The sequence below is a fragment of the Dermochelys coriacea genome, chromosome 1 (assembly GCF_009764565.3).
Source record: "Dermochelys coriacea isolate rDerCor1 chromosome 1, rDerCor1.pri.v4, whole genome shotgun sequence".
Taxonomy (NCBI): Eukaryota; Metazoa; Chordata; order Testudines; family Dermochelyidae; genus Dermochelys; species Dermochelys coriacea.
The window spans coordinates 88,420,184-88,440,839 of NC_050068.2; the positions used below are offsets into that span (position 1 = coordinate 88,420,184).

The 20,656-nt window shown below is 41.7% G+C and overlaps 1 long non-coding RNA gene across 1 annotated transcript; it reads right to left on the bottom strand.

Moving 5' to 3' along the window:
* Positions 1 to 604: 604 nt before the first annotated feature.
* Positions 605 to 19,161, bottom strand: LOC122457647. The gene is made up of 3 exons (XR_006277295.1): positions 19,128 to 19,161; positions 17,350 to 17,351; positions 605 to 763 (listed from the first exon to the last, which is right to left on the bottom strand). It is a non-coding gene; the product is annotated as an uncharacterized LOC122457647 (long non-coding RNA).
* Between the last annotated feature and the right edge of the window lie 1,495 nt (positions 19,162 to 20,656).

Genomic DNA, 20,656 nt, shown 5'->3' on the forward strand with positions numbered 1-20,656 from the left:
ACCAGTCTCATGAAATAAAAGGTTCTTCTGATCCCAAAGGACCAGCCACACACCAGGTCAATATATAACTTAGATCTGATCCAAAAAACCACTGATGCCAATCCTTTAGTATCTAAAAATCTAAATGTTTATTAATTAAAAGAAAGAAAGAGAGGTGAGAGTTAAAACTGGTTAAAGGAATCAAATACATATAGCAATTGCAAAGTTCTTGGTTCAGGCTTGTAGCAGTGATGGAATAAACTGCTGGCTTAAGTCAAGTCTCTGTCTGTTTCCAAATCATTGGAAGGTCCTCGATCCATTGGTTAGGATACTCCCATTAGTATAGTCCAGAGGCTGGAGCACGATAGAGGCTGAAGCACGATAGAGGCAAAATGGAGGTGTTTCCAGGGCCTCTTATATCTTCTGCCATGTGGAGGTAATCCTGTTGTTCTTACTGTGGAAAAGGACAATAACAAGATGGTGATTGGAATCACATGGACAAGTCACATATCCATGCATTTCACTTAGTCACAGCAGGAAATTCCATTAAATGTAGTTAGGGGTCTCCCATGGTCCATTGTCAGTTAAATGTTCTTTTGAGGGGGCACTCAGTTTGAATAGTCCCTCCAAGATATGCTAGCTAGCTACCTTGTGGGCATTACTCCAGGAGCAAATATTTGAAATCCAGGTATAGAGCCAATACTCATAACTTCAAATACAAAAATGGTACATGCATACAAATAGCAGAATTATATTCAGCGAGTCATAACCTTTTCACAGACATCTCCCTTGACAACCTTTGCACAAGATTTGTTGCAAATATATAACAGTGGTTGTAACAATGATCAAGATGGTCATATTTTAATCAGATAACATCATACCTACATTGGGAAAAATGTATTATAATGGACTTTCAATGTGGCAGAGAAATGGCACAATTCAATGGCTGGAAGTTATGCTAGACAAATTCAGACTGGAAATAAGTTATACACTTTGAACAGTGAGAATAATTAACCCTTGGAACAATTTGCCAAGGATCATGGTGGATTTTCCAACACAGACAATTTTTAAATTGAGATTAGATTTTTTTTCTAAAAGATATTCCCTGGGAATTATTTTGGGGAAATTCTATGGCCTGTTTTAAGGAGGAGGTCAGACTGGATTATCACAGCGGTCCCTTCTGGCTTTGGAATCTATGAAAGGGCTAGGCTGACATACCCTCACTCACATTGGCTTAAGGCATGCTTAAAAACATTAGCTAATGACTTTTAACTAGCAAATTTTCATAAAATAGTGTAGACAGGATTTAACACCTTTAAAAACATGTTAGCTGGTCAGAGTCAACCCCAAACAGGGGAGTCTAGGAAGGTCCATCAGTCAACATAGCAAAGATGAAGGAGTTAGCAGGTGGCACACATCAGAGGCAGAGAGACAGCATGGCGGGTGGAAGATGGTGAGGACAAGGATGGGGTGGTGGAAGCACATGTTGGATTGTACTCATTTTCTCTTTGATGAAATTGTCAAGGTACTGGGAGCTCCTGGAGCATGGAAGCCAGAGTGGTAGGTTTGTCATCATTGCAGAGAATACAGTGTGCTCCCCACTTCACCTGGCCAATGAGGAGGGGAGGCAAGATCATGGCTATGTCTTCATAGCACCCTTCCAGGCCACATTTCACAAAGAAGGCACCCATAAGGTGCTCCTGATGCTTTCCTTTAATTGTATTCTGGATAGCGTCTGTGTAAGGTCTCCAAGAAGGAAACCCACTTGTATTCTTCCGTCTTTGAATTAGGGTCTGGCTAGAATCTGGCTTTGCATGACTTGTTTTGTCTCACAGAACAATATATCAAATTTGCTAATGAAGCTGACATCCTTTGTCAACTGCTTTGAGATCTATGGATGAAAAGTGCTATATAAGAACTAGGTATCATAAGTATTAGCTTTTTCACACTATTTTTCCCCTTTCTTATGGCTTCCTGAATGTTCCATGCCTATTTTATTTGTGGCACACTTCTGTCCTAACACAGGGTTCAGGTTTTTTTTTCCTCTCTCCCTCTCCCCTCCCTCCTTTGGTATCTGAGCACTTATTTATATACCACATTGTTGCATCTGTAACTTCTGTCTGTACCACAAAACTTCTATATGGTTTTTTTTCGAAAAAGAATTGTCAGTTGTCTGAGATCTGCCCAATAATTTCAGTGTATCTGTAGTAGCAACAATCATTCCTACCTCAAATGCATCCGATGAAGTGAGCTGTAGCTCACGAAAGCTTATGCTCTAATAAATTTGTTAGTCTCTAAGGTGCCACAAGTACTCCTTTTCTTTTTGAGAATACAGACTAACACGGCTGCTACTCTGAAACTTTTCCTTTTCTTTTCACTCTCTTATGTTTTGTTAAAGTGAGCTAAGCTTCTGACAGCAACCTTTTTCAGTTATATCCATTCCATAAGCCACAAACAAATCTATCTCACAAAAAGAGTCCTATAAAGCATCTATTAAATCACAGTATTCTGTAAACTTCCTTATCTCTGCTAAGTAAGTGCTGCTGCTCTCTCCTTTCTAGGAAATCTAGGAGATGCTTATGAAATCTGAGTCTTTCTGCCATTTCCAAAGGCTTCAAACCTAAGTGGTTTTACAAAATGTCTTCAAATTTAAATGTCTTATCAGTAGGTTTCTCTGGTTCTATTATTTCTTGAAGTAATTGTCTATTTACCCCCAGTATTAAGCTAAGCAGGGTGAGCACTTTCTTCTATTCAGGTGCTTCATTAGCAATAAACTGTAGATCTAGTCCTTCAATGTAGGTAATGCAAGTTTTTCAGCATGGATTGAAATGTTCTATGCATTTTGTAAGAGACTTCTCTCACTGTAGTGACTTATTTACTACAGATACACTGAAACTATTGGGCAGATCCCAGACAATTGACAATTCTTTATCTAAAAAAAAAAAACATATAGAAGCTTTGTGGTACAGACAGAAGTTACAGATGCAACAATGAGGTATATAAATAAGTGCTCAGATACCTTCCTTTTATTTCACCAAATGCTACCTATTTTTATCTGTTTAGCTAGTAAAGATTCATTGTCCCCATCACTAGAACTAATCAAAAACTTTTGAATGTTTTTTTTCTCCAAAGAAACTGTTGGAAAAATTGAATGTTAACAGAAGAAAAATGAAAAAAAAAAATCTAAAACTCTCCTCCACAATTTTAATCAACTCCATTAATCTGTTTTTAGTGAAATACGCTGGAGAGTCAACAAAGAGATTTCTCCAACCTTCTCATTTAATACTGCATCATAGGTATGCTAGATTGCCTTACTAGCATATCTATTAATTCATTAACTCTTAAAGAGGTATACATAGAGTTGGTAGAAAAATATGGGAGAGAATGTGAAAGGTCAACCAGCAATTGCAGAGAATGAGCAAAAGAGACCACTGCAAAACCAAGACAGATTCAGTATTTTAATACCTATCTAGCGCCACTGGACAACTATTAAAGAACTCTGATGCATAATGAAAAAAGTTAACTGGAGAAAGTACAGTTAGTGCACCTGGAGAGTGGGCCAAGCTCAGCTGGGGGAAGAAGCCCAGATGAGAAGGAGATGGCAAGAAGAGATGGAAAGAACTCCGCAGTCCCTCTCTAGTTTCTGGAGAGTAGAGGAAAGGCCTAGAGAAGGCAGATGTAGAGCAAGCACAGAAATAGGCTGTGGAAAGGGGCCTGAAGGAAGGCCAAGGCAGGAAGAAGTTCAGGGATGCAGAGAGGAACCCAGAAAATAAAGGGGGCCTGTGTTGCCCTACAGGCCACTGAAAAAGGTGTTGCAGAAACTCCCTGACACAAAAGAGAGAAGGACTTAGAGTTTGGAACCAGGTCTCCAGGGAGAAAACCCTGCAAGGCCTCTCTCTGCACAAGAGAAGAAGGAGAAATCTGCAAAGCCCACAAAGAAGTGAAGAGTCTTTAGAGGCTGGGTAGGGATGAAGAGTTGTGTTTGAGTTAATTTATTGGACTCTTTGTTTACCTCAGAAGTGACCTGGCTGGAGGGTGAGTCACAAGACAAGGCAGATCACTGAAGGACTGGAGCTTCTGTTGGCAGGACACACAAGAAGAGTTGAACTTGCTACACCAGTGACTCTCCTCTTCTATGAACATTCTGCCCAGTTTCTATCTCAGCTCATAAAAGATTTAGGATCACTAACTTTTAGACCAGTCAAACCTCATCCTAGTTGTTCGATGCTATTGTGTAGAGATATATGCATTGTTGTTGGAGCCCTGTCAGTTTCAAGATATTAGAGAAACAAGTGGCTGAGGTAACATCTTTTACTGGACCAATTTCTGTTGGTGAGAGAGATGAGCTTTCAAGCTCTTCTTCAGGACTGGGAAACTAACTCAGAGTGTCACAGCTAAATACAAGATGGAACAGATTGTTCAGCATTAAGTCATTAACACATATTCAAGAGACCATTCAAAGTGACATGGTATGAATCAGTGGTTCTCAAACTAGGGCCTCCACTTGTTCAGGGAAAGCCCCTTGCGGGCCAGGCTGGTTTGCTTACCTGCTGCATTCTCAGGTTCGGCTGATAGTGGTTCCCAGTGGCCGCGGTTCGCTGCTCTGGGCCAATGGGGGCGGCAGGAAGGGTGGCCAGCATATCCCTCAGCCTGTGCCACTTCCCGCAGCCCCCATTAGCCTGGAGCGGCGAACCGCGGCCAGTGAGAGCCACGATCGGCCAAACCTGGGGACATGGCAGGTAAATAAACTGTCCCGGCCCACCAGGGGCTTTCCCTGAACAAGCGGTGGCCCTATTTGAGAACCACTGGTATAAATAACAGCTAATAACCACATCAGTCACCAGTGATTTCAGACAGCTAAATGGAAACAGATTTTTTTTTTTTAAACAATGTTGGACCTTGTGCTCTGAGGGTTCACGTTCTGGTCTAATTTACATTGTGTAAATCTAAAGGATCTTAATTGAAGTCAGTGGCATTCTTTCAGATTTACATCAGCATAACTGAATTCAGAATCTGGCATTCAGCCTAAGCCTAAGTATGGAACAGAGACAGTCTTTTTTCTTTTTTTTTCCTGTGTTTGCTTCTAGGTCCTACAACAGTACAAATAATATATAATGATAACAAAAAAGGTTTATTATATAGAGCAAGATTAATCATATCTATTATTTTGTCAGTTTAGTGCCTGATCCAACTCCCAATAAAGGTAGGAGGAAAAGTCCTATTAATTTCTATGGCAGCTGAATCAAGCCCTGGTCGTCGACTTTACTCAAGCAAAGTTTTCAATGAAGTAAATAGGAGTTTTGTCAGAGAACTGACTGCAAGACTGAAACATTATTTACACAGAATGTCTTTAGCAGAACTGTATATACTTGTCACTTGCACCAAACTGTTTTTAAGACCTGTACAAATGGACACAATGTCAATACTTTCCCAATGTAGATTAGAAAGACAGCCCAACACCCAGGACTATACACGAGAATACAATACAGACTACAAAAATACAAGTGTTTCTATCAACAAATCATTATCAAATGGTGGTATGTTCCTGTTTAGTTACAAATGCCTTGAGAATGGTAATGCTTAAAATTCTCGGAGGCTGCATTTGCTGCATTCTGAAGCATGAAGTGTTTGTATCTTGGGAATATGATTTGTTTGGGTTTAATTCTGTTTAGCCTTCTTAAAATAGGAAATGGTTCCCTTTAGTTCAATCTTAGTTAGTACTGTTTGTTAGAAAGGGAATATTTATGGGTATTTGAGTGTGATGATTGTATTCCATCTTTTTGCATCATACAATGGCTACATGCTTTTTTAGAAAGCTGTTAACATGCATATTTTAGAAGATATTATAGCCTCCTACAGATCCTTTCTTAATAAAATCCAGCTTAGTGACAGACTCTGAAAGGAAAACCAATAGCTGACACAAGATTGGATTAAGAAAGAAAAGCTCCTAGGGTTGGAAGTCGTCAGAATGATGACTGTTCTAATAAAAATGGGAAGAACCGTTTGCAAGATCTGTGCAAATCTATTAACAAAGACAAAAAGAGAACACTTATGTCATTCTGTTTCTTCTATTGCTATCTGAAAATGTATTTAGCATGAAATAAAGCAAAATATTTTAAGATAATTTTCTTTAAAAGCATCTTAAGATGTCTTATTTTCTGCTGAAAGAGAAGAGAAACTTGAGGTGACTTTTCCTAAATGCAATGAGTTTCTGAGGTCTAGAACATGCTATAAAAGGCAATTTCCTTTCTCAGTTCAGTTTTGTTCCCTCATTTTCCAGAAGATAAAACAGTGTATAATGATTATTTCTTTCTGGGTCAGGAAAAGTTAAATTTGTCTTTACACAAACTGGCTGATTATAGCAATACATGGTGTGTAACAATCCGGCTCATTAATTTCTTAGGGACAATCTTTTTCATCCATAATCTTATTTATCAGTCTGTAACTACTGTATTTTAGAGTGCTGATTGCTGTAATATCTAGGTCCTGATTTATATTTATCTTAAAAGGGAGAGGAATACAACAATCAACAATGGACACTGTTCGCACCTCTGAAGGTGGTCAGATTAGAAATGCCCTGTCTCAACTCCCAGTGTACTCCCTGTGGACATTTTTAGTTTCCAACACAGGCGCTGACTTTGTCATTTCCCCGGGGTTCTCAAAGCCTGTTATGCCCTGCCCCACCCCACCCCACCTCTTCCTGCCCATGCCCCGCCTCTTCCTGACCTGTTATGCCCTCTCCCCACTGCACACCCTGACCTCACTCCGCCCCCTCCTCCAGTGCTGCCTGCATGCTGCTGAACAGCTGATTGTGGGAGGGTGAGGGAGGAGCTGATCAGTGGGGCCACCAGTGGGTGCTGAGCACCAGTATTTACCCATAGAGTTGGCACCTATAGTTTCCATGCCCTGGATAAGCAGATGGTGAGGCATTATCTGAGCTAATTTGGTCCATAATTATCAAGGACTTTACCTCTTAAGTTGAAACTCTCTGGGGTATGGACCATATATTGTTATATCTGCATAGAATGCCCTGCTCAGTGGGGCCCAAATCCTTGACTGGGGTCTCTAAGAGCTTCCCCAATACAAAAAACATTACTACTGTAAAGATTCCTTCTCCACTCTGAACTCTAGGATACAGATGTGGGGACCTGCATGAAAGACCCCCTAAGCTTATTCTTAACATCTTAGGTTAAAAACTTCCCCAAGGTACAAACTTTGCCTTGTCCTTGAACAGTATGCTGCCACCACCAAGCAATTTAAACAAAGAACAGGGAAAGAGACCACTTGGAGATGTCTTCCCCAAAAATATCCCCCCAAGCCCTACACCTCCTTTCTTGGGGAAGGCTTGATAATAATATCCTCACCAATTGGTACAGGTGAACACAGACCCAAACACTTGGATCTTAAGAACAAAGAAAAATCAATCAGGTTCTTAAAAGAAAAAAATTATTTAAAGAAATGGTAAAATAATCACCTCTGTAAAATCAGGATGGTAAGTACTTTACAGGGTAATCAGATTCAAAACATAGAGAATCCCTCTCGGCAAAACCTTAAGTTACAGAAAGATACAAAAACAGGAATACACATTCTCTCCAGCACAGCAAATTTTACAAGCCATTAAACAAAAGAAAATCTAATGCATTTTCTAGATAGATTACTTACTAACTTTACAGGAGTTGGAAGGCTTGCATCCTTGATCTGTTCCTGGCAAAGGTATCACACAGACAGACAAAAGCCTCCCCCACCCAGATTTGAAAGAATCTTATTCCCTCATTGGTCATTTTGGGTCAGGTGCCAGTGAGGTTATCTTAGCTTCTTAACCCTTTATAGGTGAAAGGATTTTGCCTATGGCCAGGAGGGATTTTATAGCACTGTATAGAGAAAGGTGGTTACCCTTCCCTTTATATTTATGATGACTACTAATATTGTAAGAGGGGGCCCTTGTAAGGTTTCAAAGAGGAGAGTGGGAGAATGATACTTCTAACTGCATTTTGGCTTGGCTGAAGGAGATCAGCAGGAGTTTTAGGGAGGCCAGAGAGGAGGAGATTGCAGCACGTGAAGTGGGAAATGACCAAAGCAGGCATGTGTGAGACACTGGGAGTTATCCTATCTGTATTATTTTTATGAAAAATAAGGATGACTTGGTTTCCCCATTTAGTTTTATATTGCTGTCTGCCTGAATGCATAGAATTGAATCAGAGGATTCTGCAAGGAGGTTGTTAAAGAAATGAGCAAGAAAGAACTACATATCTGCAAAGGAGTTAAAATAACAACAGCTGACTGCTCTATGCTAAGACGTTTTACCCTTATAGAGGCTAGCCTGAAGAAAAGAGAGATTGTTTGTATGTTTTTGGTGAGAGGCCAGAGGCAGCCTAGGGTGTATCAGTGATAAAGCTGACAGGTTGGGAAGACTCATAGACAGCATGCTGCAAGCAGTGCAGGATGTTTCTCTGAACTCAGAGATGGGGAACAAGCCAGGCCTGCTATAGCTAGAGAGGTTAAGCTTAGATAATGAAATGTGTGTGTGGGACTCTTGTTCTATATCTTGGCCCAGTCTGCTTTGTATATTTGGCTGAAAAAAAATGTTTCATAGAATATAGGGTTAGAAGGGAATGCAAGGGTCATCTAATACAACCCCCTGCCCAGATGCAGGATTTGTTGTGTCTAAACCATCCAGCACAGATCATGCTGAAGTTATTTTTGAGTCACTTTAATCAGCTACTGTTGCAGGTTTCTGAAAGGAAACTCCTGCAGTGTCCAAACCCCAGTTGGACCTGCTGAAATAGTCATGATTGGTACCCAGGGAGCTGTAACCCAGCTGCTGGTCTAAGAGTGAGCATTCCTCCCCAAGAGAGAAGGACTGAAACCTGACACCTGTAATGGTTAGGTCGGTGAGGCTCTGAGAAGGGACAGAGGTGCAGCTAGCCTGGGAACAATGATAACATGGACAAGTGTTTTAGCTATCAGGGCAAAAATAAAAGGTTGTATTTTTTAAATGTCGTCAAGATAGGGATAAGGACAAGGACTTGGTGTTCACCTGAGTGTGTGAGCAGAAAAAAAGAACAAATATATATAATTCTGAAATATTGTAAATACATATCTTTTAAACTCTCCTTTTGTCTGCTATTAGGGCATGTGCTCTGGGTCCTCTGTCTTGTGACTATTTCTCACCCTAATGAAGTATTGGCTACAGACCCATCCTGGACCACATAAAGTAACTGGGCTAGCTAGAAAGAGATCACTATCTCCATTATGGCACAACATAGTGCTCACTGATGTTGCACTTGAAGAACCTCTGCAAGTGCAACAGGAATGCAGTTTGAACCTCCACATCTGTGGCAACAGTTGCACTTGAGCAATGAGTCACCCCAGGGAAGAGAGAGATGGCAGCAGCACATTTTGGTCTGTGCCAGGGGAGGGAAGCTTTAAATGCTAATTGGGGCTTTATCTGCTAAGATCCCTACACATGTAGGTTACCCAAGACTTGTCACTAGCTAATGATGCGAAATAAAAGGTGCCTAGTTTAGCATTAAAATAATCCTCTTTAAACAGGACTAAGTTAATATGATCTAGATACCTTTTAGTTCATCCCCATTGCATTTACATGGGGAGTTACACCACAGCATTCTAGAGCAAAGCTGCAGGTCACACTCTCATAATCTGAACTACGGGGCTGTGTAAACAGCCCTATAAAGAGCCTTTTTGTGCATTAGCTACACTTTGGGAGAATATTAAGCTAAATCACCTGAAGACACTTAGGGGTTGTCTACACTACCGCTTAAGTCAATGTAACTTACATCGCTTACAAAATCACCCCCTCTGAGCAACGTAGGTTACATTGACTTAAACCGCATCGGATGCATTTGGTGGAAAAAACAGAGGGGAGATTGATATACACACACAGAGAACATGAAACAATGGGTTTATCATACACACTGTAAGGAGAGTGATAACTTAAGATAAGCCATCACCAGCAGCGGGGGGGGGGGGGAAGGAGGAAAACCTTTCATGGTGACAAGCAAGGTATGCTATTTCCAGCAGTTAACAAGAATATCTGAGGAACAGTGGGGGGTGGGGTGGGGGGGAGAAATAACATGGGGAAATAGTTTTACTTTGTGTAATGACTCATCCATTCCCAGTCTCTATTCAAGCCTAAGTTAATTGTATCCAGTTTGCAAATTAATTCCAATTCACCAGTCTCTCGTTGGAGTCTGGTTTTGAAGCTTTTTTGTTGAAAGATAGACATTCTTAGGTCTGTAATCGAGTGACCAGAGAGATTGAAGTGTTCTCCAATTGGTTTTTGAATGTTATAATTCTTGACGTCTGATTTGTGTCCATTCATTCTTTTACGTAGAGACTGTCCAGTTTGACCAATGTACATGGCAGAGGGGCATTGCTGGCACATGATGGCATATATCACATTGGTAGATGCACAGGTGAACGAGCCTCTGAAAGTGTGGCTGATGTGATTAGGCCCTATGATGGTGTCCCCTGAATAGATATGTGGACAGAGTTGGCAACAGGCTTTGTTGCAAGGATATGTTCCTGGGTTGGTGGTTCTGTTGTGTGGTGTGTGGTTGCTGGTGAGTATTTGCTTCAGATTGGTGGGCTGTCTGTAAGCAAGGACTGGCCTGTCTCCCAAGATCTGTGAGAGTGATGGGTTGTCCTTCAGGATAGGTTGTAGATCCTTGATGATGTGTTGGAGAGGTTTTAGTTGGGGGCTGAAGGTGATGGCTAGTGGCGTTCTGTTCTTTTCTTTTTTGGGCCTGTCCTGTAGTAGGTGACTTTTGGGTACTCTTCTGGCTCTGTCAATCTGTTTCTTCACTTCAGCAGGTGGGTACTGTAGTTGTAGGAATGCATGATAGAGATCTTGTAGGTGTTTGTCTCTGTCTGAGGGGTTGGAGCAAATGCGGTTATATCGTAGAGGGAGAAACAAAGGGTCTGTGTCTGTCTGTGTGATGCTTTTGCCGGGGACAGAACAGGAATGGAGTCTTAGAACTTAGTAAGTAATCTAGCTAGATATGCGTTAGATTATGATTTCTTTAAATGGCTGAGGAAGTAGGCTGTGCTGAATAGAATGGATATTGCTGTCTTTGTGTCTTTTTTGTAACTTAAGATTTTGCCTAGAGGGATTCTCTATGTTTTGAATCTAATTACCCTGTAAGGTATTTACCATCCTGAGGGGATTCTTTTTACCTTTTCTTATATTAAAATTCTTCTTGAAAGAAATTGAATGCTTTTTTTCATTGTTCTTAAGATCCAAGGGTTTGGGTCTGTGGTCACCTTTGCAAATTGGTGAGGATTTTTATCAATCCTTCCCCAGGCAGGGGGGTGCAAGGTTTTGGTGAGGATTTTTTGGGGAAGATGTTTCCAAACAATGCTTTCCCAGTAATCCCAGTTAAACGTTTGGTGGTGGCAGTGGAAGTCCAAGGGCAAAGGATAAAATAGTTTGTACATTGGGAAAGTTTTAACCTAAGCTGGTAAAAGTAAGCTTAGGAGGTTTTCATGCAGGTCCCCACATCTGTACCCTAGAGTTCAGAGGGGGGAAGGAACCTTGACAGGGATTTTATATGTAAACATAAGATAACAAATATAGGAATTGTCATACCACAGCAGATCAATGGCCCATTTAGTCTTATACCTTATCTCTGACATTGGTCAACGTTGGATGCTTCAGAAGAAGGCATAAAAACTTATAATCTACCTAGCTGTGTAATATAACACCATGGAAGAAAATTGCTTGTGGATCACAGCTGCTGATCAGCTTAGGCCCTAAAGCATGAAGATTGATAAGTCTTGTAATTTTATCTTAGTCGGTTTAACTGCAGATGTTATTTGTTATTTGTAACCACAGTTATTTATACTTTCAGCAGCAAGGCTAGAGTATTTGAATGAGAATCTTAAACACTTTGTCCTATCCACTCTACTTAGAGCTATTATTAAAAACATGTCCATTTTTTTAATCACTTCCTTGTTTTACAAATTATAAATCAAAAGGGGGGGCAGGGGGAAGCATAGCAATAGCATTTGTCTGAGTGAGGTGTTCAGCATTTTTCTGACAGATTATTTTGCCAGGGTATTGACCTGCTGTATCACAACGCATGCAAAATAATTTCTGTGGCTATCTAGCTCTTTCCTCTTCCATCAGTTTTTCAGTTTCTTAAATATTGCACTGCAAATTCAAGATCATACACAGATATGATAGGGAACAATAAATAGCAATAGCTTGAATTTTTTGCTTTAGGAATACTGGTAACAAAATGATATCCCCATCTTTCCTCTGCACTATTGTTGTAAATGCTAAAATATACCCAGTTACTAAGGCTATGTCTACATTGGAAACACTGCATACACTTAATACAGTGACAGAAGGGATTCTTCCATCCCTACAGTACATTCACTTCTCCAAGAGGCAGCAGCTAGGTCAACGGAATAATTCTTCCATTGACCTAGTGTTGTCTAAATCAGGGTTTAGGTCAGATTATTTACATTCACACAGGCTGTGACATTTTTGACAACTGTGAAGGATGTAATTAAACTGACCTAATTTTGCAGTTTACATCCAAGGTTCCTGTTGGGGTACAGCCCAGCTCAGTCACTTGCATCTCATTGTTCTTTTGCCAGTTCTTGGGGGCTCCCAGTACAGAGGGAGCCAATTGTCACAGTAGGAGGGTCTTGGGCCTTTTCACTCACTCGCTAGCATAGCACCCCCTTTTGGGGGTAAGGGAAGAGCAGACCTTGACTCTTAGCCAGCACTACCACCAAGCACATTGGTGGGCAGTCCCCCCCAGGCTAGTGCTCCAGCATTTACCCCAGGGGGTTAAATATGACAATCTCATCTAGTAAGGAGATATCCACAAGATGCTCACTGTTACTTTTTTGGATTTGCAGTCTAAATCAGCAAATTCCTGCACTACGTACCTGGCACAAGGAGGTGCAAACATCAGTTTGATTGCCTCCACCTCGCCCTTCATGAGCTATTTAGAAGTTAAGCAAGCCCGATACCAAGATAATCCAGGAACAAATCGGCACCTATATCAGAGAGGTGTACTCCGTCCTCCTGATAAAATCAGCCCAGAGTGTAGCTGAACAACGGCGCCACCTCAGGACTAAAGACCTGCCAATACTTTCCATTTGGCCTTTCTCCAGGTCCTATCCACCTTTTTTATGGGTGTATTGCAGTCTGCCAAAGGCTGCAGGCTAGTATCTCCAACCATACCATCTCTACACTGGGAAAAATGTCTACCAGAAGTCCAATATTCCACTTGGCCTTTCATATCTGTTGGACCTGGTGTCATGTTCCTTGGTTGTTCACCCAGAGATGGATAACAATGATGTCTAGAGTGTCCCATGGGGCACTAGCCCATGCAAAACAGGCATGAGCTAGTCCCAGCACATGCCCTGTCTGCTGTGCCAAGAAAAAAGTTATATCCAGCCAGAGGCCAACTGCAAACACCTTGTTGAATTACATGCTCTTGTAAGCCCAGTGTACAAAGAACAGGAGTATTTGTGGCACCATAGAGACTAACAAATTTATTACAGCGTAAGCTTTCGTGGGCTACAGCCCACTTCATCGGATGCATAGAATGGTGCATAAAGGTGTGCCAACAAATCCATATCCCCAGCCATAGGTTTGCTCCAATACATTCTATATGATAGACATGGGGGAGGAAGCAGACATGGTTAAAACCTGTGGTGCTTATGGCCCACTACCTGCATATGCCTCTCTTCAAACAGCCACACATAGGACTTATGGGCCTTGCATCACACAAGCCCTAAAGCCTAGACTTCTGATTTCCCCCCCACACCCCGCCCCCGAGCCCAACTGTGTAGCTACTGTTGTGGTCCATATACAGAACAAATGGGAGCCATACTGTCATGGTGGCAAGCCCAAGAATGTCAGCCTCATCGTATACACTCCCAGAAACTAGAATTTGGTTTGCAGGAACAGGGGATCCTCCCAGGGAGGCCCACAGTGCCTATACAGGACACAAGTCTCTCTCACCAGAGCAGCTCAGACCAACAATTTCATCCACCCCAATTTGTTCATTTTTTATTCTGTGGTCCTTTACCTGTAGAGAGTCACCTTTTCATTGCATGTCCTGTTGTTCGAAAGCCTGCCCTGAAAAGTCTTCCTTGGCTTAAAGGAAATAGCTCACTGACCCAGAAGGCCCCACAAAAGCCAATGGAAATGATTCCTTGAAGAGTACAGATTCACCCCCGAATGTTAGACATGAGGAAGAACCTCAACTAATTGTCTAGGGGCCTGCAAGGTCACTATATTCTTGACGTTGCTCCGTGTTTCAGCAGCCTGGGTCCAATCCTCTGACATCTTGCAGATCATGGATCCCTGATAGAGTCCAGTTGACCCCCATATCTGCAATGAAAGGCCACCCCAGATAACTTATTAGATATAGCAAGACCGTGAACCACCAAATTTGGAGTTCTACTATAGGTCAGACCCTGCCTAGACCTTCAGCCTCCTTCAAACGTTGTTGTGTGAGTGCTCCACTGGCCTCAGATACTGTTTTTAAGCAACCAAGGTATCATAGTACTGCCAGCATCTGTTCTGGCACTTCCTTGGCTTCTGGTGCTAATGCTCTGAATCTGTTGACCTTCAATTGAGAGACCATCAACTATATTAAGCCCATAGACATGTTGGCAGCAAAATAAATATTGCATGCACATTTCTGTTTGGAAGTGTTAATTGTTAAACATCTCTAGATAAAAGAGAGTGCTTTGAAAGCCTTATTTGCATTAAGAACTCTATGCAGGGGGAATCACTTGTTCCCCTCCTTGTGAAGAGCTGCTGTGCCCTGTGCTAGGAAGGGACACCTCTCTTCCACATGGCAGTGGGAGAGACATGAGATAGAATAAGCCCTGATATCCTGCTCTTAAATAATTCCATCAAGAGTTGAGTTAAGTGCATTCCAGTTCCTGTCAGGGTGGGCAGAGAAGACAGAAAAACCTCTGTTCATAGCACAATGTGCACTTATCACAGAGTGTGGACCATGTGGGGCAAGTAGGATTCCATCTCAGAGGTAGCTCTGCTCATCTCAGCACCTGATCTGCTCTCCCCATGCCCGCTTAAGGGCACACAAGGAGAGATATGGAAGAAATTCCAAAGATGAGCCATTTCCTTTTTTCAGGAATCTGGTAATGAATGTTCAGTTCATTCAGTGAGAGACTGGTGCACTTACACTGTAGCCAGTCTGTGGGTCCATGAAAGACCCAGCTGACTGTAAAAATTCTTCACTGGCATTGGCTGGTGTGCTTGAGCAGGACTGATATGAAGGACAGAGGTGTACCTACTGAAAGACATTTGAAGGATAATCTAATAATCCAGACAATGACTAGAGAGTGGGGTTAAACCCCCACCTACACCAATGCCTTTCTGCCCCATTCAGGACATGGATCTCAGGGGAGCTGCCTTCAGATTCTCCCATTTAACAGACCAGACTACAACCCTGCAAAGCTGAAGACTGCATTACGTTTGGGGACATGATTCAGTCTCATGAGGTCTGAGAGACAGAGGTACATCAGGGGTTGCCACATTTATCCATATCCCCAGCATTGCAGAGATTCTAAGCGAGGGTTAATTCGTGGGGAATGTTTCTGTTGAGACATTACACAGCCAAAATAAACTAGCAACCAGATCAGTTCTGCACAACCTCCCGTACAAGCCCTTCTTGCATCTCATACCACTGTTTGCCCAAATTATGGTGTGACAGACCTAGACCAGTGGAGTACAGGAGTCTGGTAGAAGGCAAATATACTGGCCACTGGATAAAGTTTTCTGTTCCCTGAGTGACCAGAGCAGGAGCTGCCCTAAAGCAATCAGGAACTTGCTAGAACCATTAAGACAGACAAGCTAATCAAGACACCTGGAGACAATTAAGAACTTTCTAGAATCAATTATGGCAGGCAGGCTAATCTGGAAACCTGGTTTAAAAAGGACCTCCCATCGGTTAGTAGGGGAGTGCGCAAGGAGCAGGGAATGAGAAGGCGTGCTGCTGGAGGACTGAAGAGTTCAAGCATGATCAGGCTTCAGGAAGAAGATCCTGCAGTGAGGATAAAGAAGGTGCTGGGGGAAGGCCATGGGGAAGTAGCCCAGGGAGTTGTAGCTGTCACACAGCTGATACAGGGAACATTGTAGACAGCTGCTATCCACAGGGCCTGTTAGAGACCTTATTCCTTCACTCTCCCACTTCTCTGGTCCTTCTCGCATCAACAGAGAGCAACAATACCAGAAGTCTGAAGGTGCAAACAATTCAATGTTTATTGGGGTGAACTACCAGCAAGCTTAAATCTAAGTTCCTTTTTCCTTATTTTCAAATCCCATCTTACTTCCTGTTTGCCCCTTATTTATATAGTAATATTCTTAGCTATACCTTAACCAATCATTCTGCTAAAATTTACCTAACCAATCCTAACATATTGGAACATGATTAGCTAACCAATTATATCCCACTGCCTTAATTAGTTTACACCTACCAAAATTAATTATATAGTAGACAGAAACAATTACAGAACCAGACAGAGACCATGCAAATAAACAATAGCAGAGGGGGAACTATAATGACAAAAAAATACAGAAGTGAGGATTTCACAACTACATCATAAAGACATAAGTGTTTCCCAGCTCTATCTATTGATAAGTGAGTTCTTACCAGACAGAAAACTATCAAACTAAATTCACTTTTACATCTTCTAGGCTCTACCCTTTCTCTGGAGGTGATAGATCAGATCACCTTCCTAATAGCCCCAGATTGCCTTGTTTGTAATGTGAGGATGTGACCGTTTGCTTCCGAGCTTATGGCTGCCCCTCCTGCTCAGCCAAAGGCGTTGGCCTAAGAACAGGGCCTCAGACTGTCACAGTGAGAGAGGCCCTTACACAGATTCTTTCTTTTATACCTCTGTAACTAGCTAAATGATAAACATATACCTACATTCTTAAAGTATGGGCCTTTACAGGCAGGCCTGAATATCTATATCCTAACAGGGCCCTGGGCTGGAACCTGGTATAGAGGATGGGCCCGGGTGGTCTAAAAAGTTTTTATAAAAGTGTGGGATTTATGGGCACTGACAGCCAAGGGCACCAGAACTCAGTGGAAAGTTATGAACGCAGTATACTTAGCAATGGAAAGGACTCTTTGGGATGAGACAGAAATGATACAGTCTCTGCAGTCTAAAGTTGTAATGATATTAAGTGAGTTTGCCCTAATGCAACTATATAAGCATGCAAACCTCTAACCCCCAGCACACTGAGCCCCACAGAGGAGGGGAGACATCCCTTACCTGGACCCATGACTGGCCCCTGAGCATCTCTGCATGCGGCACAACAAAAGAGAATAACCCATTGGCTTGCACAGCTGCTGGCCCACCTGCAGCAGAAGGAAGAGCCCAGGGAGGCTTCCCAGCTGCAGCCCCATCTGCGTGGGCAGAGAATAGGGTTTCCAATATTCCAGGATGGTCCTGAAGTCTCCAGGAATTAAAGGCTAATCTTTACTTAAAGATTATGTCCTGTCATGAAACCTTCAGGAATACGTCCAACCAAAATTGACAAAATTAGCAGAGGAGGATGGTGGGTTGATTGCTGGAAACCAGCAAACAGGAAATGGCTCTGAGCACATGGCTCTTATCATGACTCCAAATCTTGTGCTGAATCCTACGAGACCTTATGGCTACAAATTACAGGCCAAATCTTGCAAGACCAAAGCGTCCTGTGACAGTCTATACTTTGAGGGAGCACCATGTAAACCCCATATTCTTCATTTATACATAATTGTGATATTTCATATATGAGGTATAAGGGGAAAGGTTATGTTCCGCTAAAAGCTATGGTTCTATCTAAATATGTATATCATTAGTGAATATGAAGTTATGAGATTGTTGTATAGTTTTCATTAAAATATGCTGTCAGTTGGGGAATCACCCAGATATTAGATGCCCAGAAACAAGAACAAGAGTGGGTGTTGAACAATGATCAGCAGCCATTTTCCAGCAAGGGAATTACAATTCCATGACTCACTTGCACAAGGCCACACCAGGGGAATTGCTCAGCCTTGCCTGGTGACTCAGCAATGCCCACCAGACATCCCTTATGTTCTCCAAGCACATGGACTAAGGGTATATAACAGAACACAGGGGCTCCATCTTGGCCTTTTCTCCTCCCCCAACCTACACTGCAAGCAACAAGAACGCTCAGAAGACTTCAACAGAGGACACTGGCTCAGCATGTAACTAGACTTTCAAGGGCGAAACCCGTGTATTATGAACTGTAATATCCAGTGGGGTGAGAAAACTATAATATCCAGATGGGTAATCTGGAGCCAGAGATAGGGTTGCCAATTTTGAGTTGGACATATTCTTGGAGGGTTGGACATATTCCTGGAGTTTCATCACATGATATAATCTTTAATTAAAGATTAATCTTAATTTCTGGAGACTTCAGGACAATCATGGAGGGTTGGAAACCCTAGATCAGATTAGACAAGAGCAGGGATGGTTCCAAGGCAGAAGTAGGGATGGAATGAGGCAGAAGCAGGGATGGAATGAGGCTGGACACAGGGCAGGAACAGGACTTGGAGTGAGGCAGGCATAAGGATGCTGATAACACAGAGACATGTGCATTGAACAACCACCGATACTCTGCAGTTGCTAGGCTTAATAGCAAGCCACCTGTCAGCCTTATCCAATCAGCTGGTTCTTCTGTGTCCCAGCTGTATTCCTTGGCTGTCTGATGACTGGGCAGACACAATTGCAGGCCCTCATTCCAACAGTATGAGAAGAAACTGGCATATACCCATCACTTTCCATTATTTCAAATAGGTGGAAGCAAGGCATGTAGGATAATAAGTGCCTTCCATAGGTTGGAAGATATAGCACTTACACTCTTAAATGAGGACTGAATTATCTTGGCACTGTTTGGCAAATGTCTACTATGAAAGTGAAATTATATGTCAAAGAGCTTTTGCTATCTCTGGTTACTTTTATAAGCAAACCAAAGACTAAGCCTGACTATGAACATTTAAAAACTACTTCATTTGTAACCATTTTAAGAGCTATGAATATAATGGAATTGAATGTGCAGCATTTAGCATTTTGGGCACAATGGAGGCAAAAATAATGAGGTCGAGGCACGTTACTGTGTACTGGTGTGGGATAAGATCATTAGAAAGAAGACTGCCACCCATTCCCTTTTCCTTGGGCTGTTTAATGAGAGTGCAAGATTCTGGGGAAGGAGGAGACTCAAGAAATCTTACTCATTCTGTGCCTGAGGCTCAGACGGCTTCTCTACCAATTTTGGCCATTGGAATGTGTATTGCACATATTGCAGAACAGTATACTTAATCATAGTATGGAAGCAAATGAAGTAATAAACGATGTAAATAAAAGTCTGACTTGACATTAGAAATGTTCACAGCCTACCATCATCCAGACATTTCACAGCTAGACATTAAAACCAAAACCTCTTACTCAGAGTGAGTGGCAATTAGTGCAGCAATATATTTGTTTTTTATTTATTACTAAATGACTTGTGCAATGTAAACTTTCTTTTAAAAAGACAAAGAGAAAGCAAAAATAGTACTTACAGTGTTATGCAGGGTTTCAGAATCAAAAGCAGTAGTAACTTTACTTTTTCTCTCCAGGCGGTATCAGGAATAAATCAATGGTTACACAGCTTCTCCATCTGATATATGATTGATACAAACCAGAATGTTTTTACCTAAAACTACTTTTTTATTACATCTCAAGTGCGTGCACACACACATCTATATTATCAGAATAGGGTCAGAGCATTTCAAGACATAATTATCACAGTCTGAAATGTTTTCAAATAAGTGACAGCAGGTCGTCGATGGCCAATTGCCTTCCCACTAGGGAGTTTGGGGTGTCAGCTCCTTGCCCAAAGAAAATCTTTCTCAGACTGCTCCAAAGTGTATCCTTTTGCCTAATCTTTTATAGCTACTAAAACAAAGCACATAACTCATAGTGACTCCTACTGGGTCACAATTATAATCCCTAATGGGTCACCACCATCACTCCTAATATCAGCAAACTACTCGTTATCTCTTATTATTCTAGTATTTCTATTCATTATCTCTTATTTTTCTAGTATTTCTAGACATAACAACAATAAAACTTGTATGTCGGGGCACTTAACCAAGATTGATTTGTCCAAACATTCCTTCCATTCTCATGGAACTTTAAGTCCCTGTCCAATCCCCCCATTCTAATTAGCAAACTGCAAACAGGAAGTTGCATGGCCTTGCTTCTGAGGTCCTAAGATTATTCCTAGCTATGTGGTATTTGGTTTTTAATCAGCCATGGAAAGTATTGCAGTAATGTGAAGTCCTGAGGTTACATGCAGGAATGGTAAATTCGGGGGTTAAACGAGCACACGCTGCTTTGAAGTATGTTTGTGTTTTCAAACTGTAAGGTCTTTGGAGGTGAGACTGTCATTTATTATGTATTTGTACATTGCCCAATATTATGGGGACCAATCTGGTTGAATAATAATAAAAGACACATGGAAATAAAGTGGAGTCCATCTCCTTGAATGACATATTGCATTTCTTCCAAAACTAGCTCTAAACCTGAACAGAAAAGATTTAGGCCTTGCTAAACGTTACTTAACTTTGACTTTAATGGAACTATTCATACAGGTAATGGA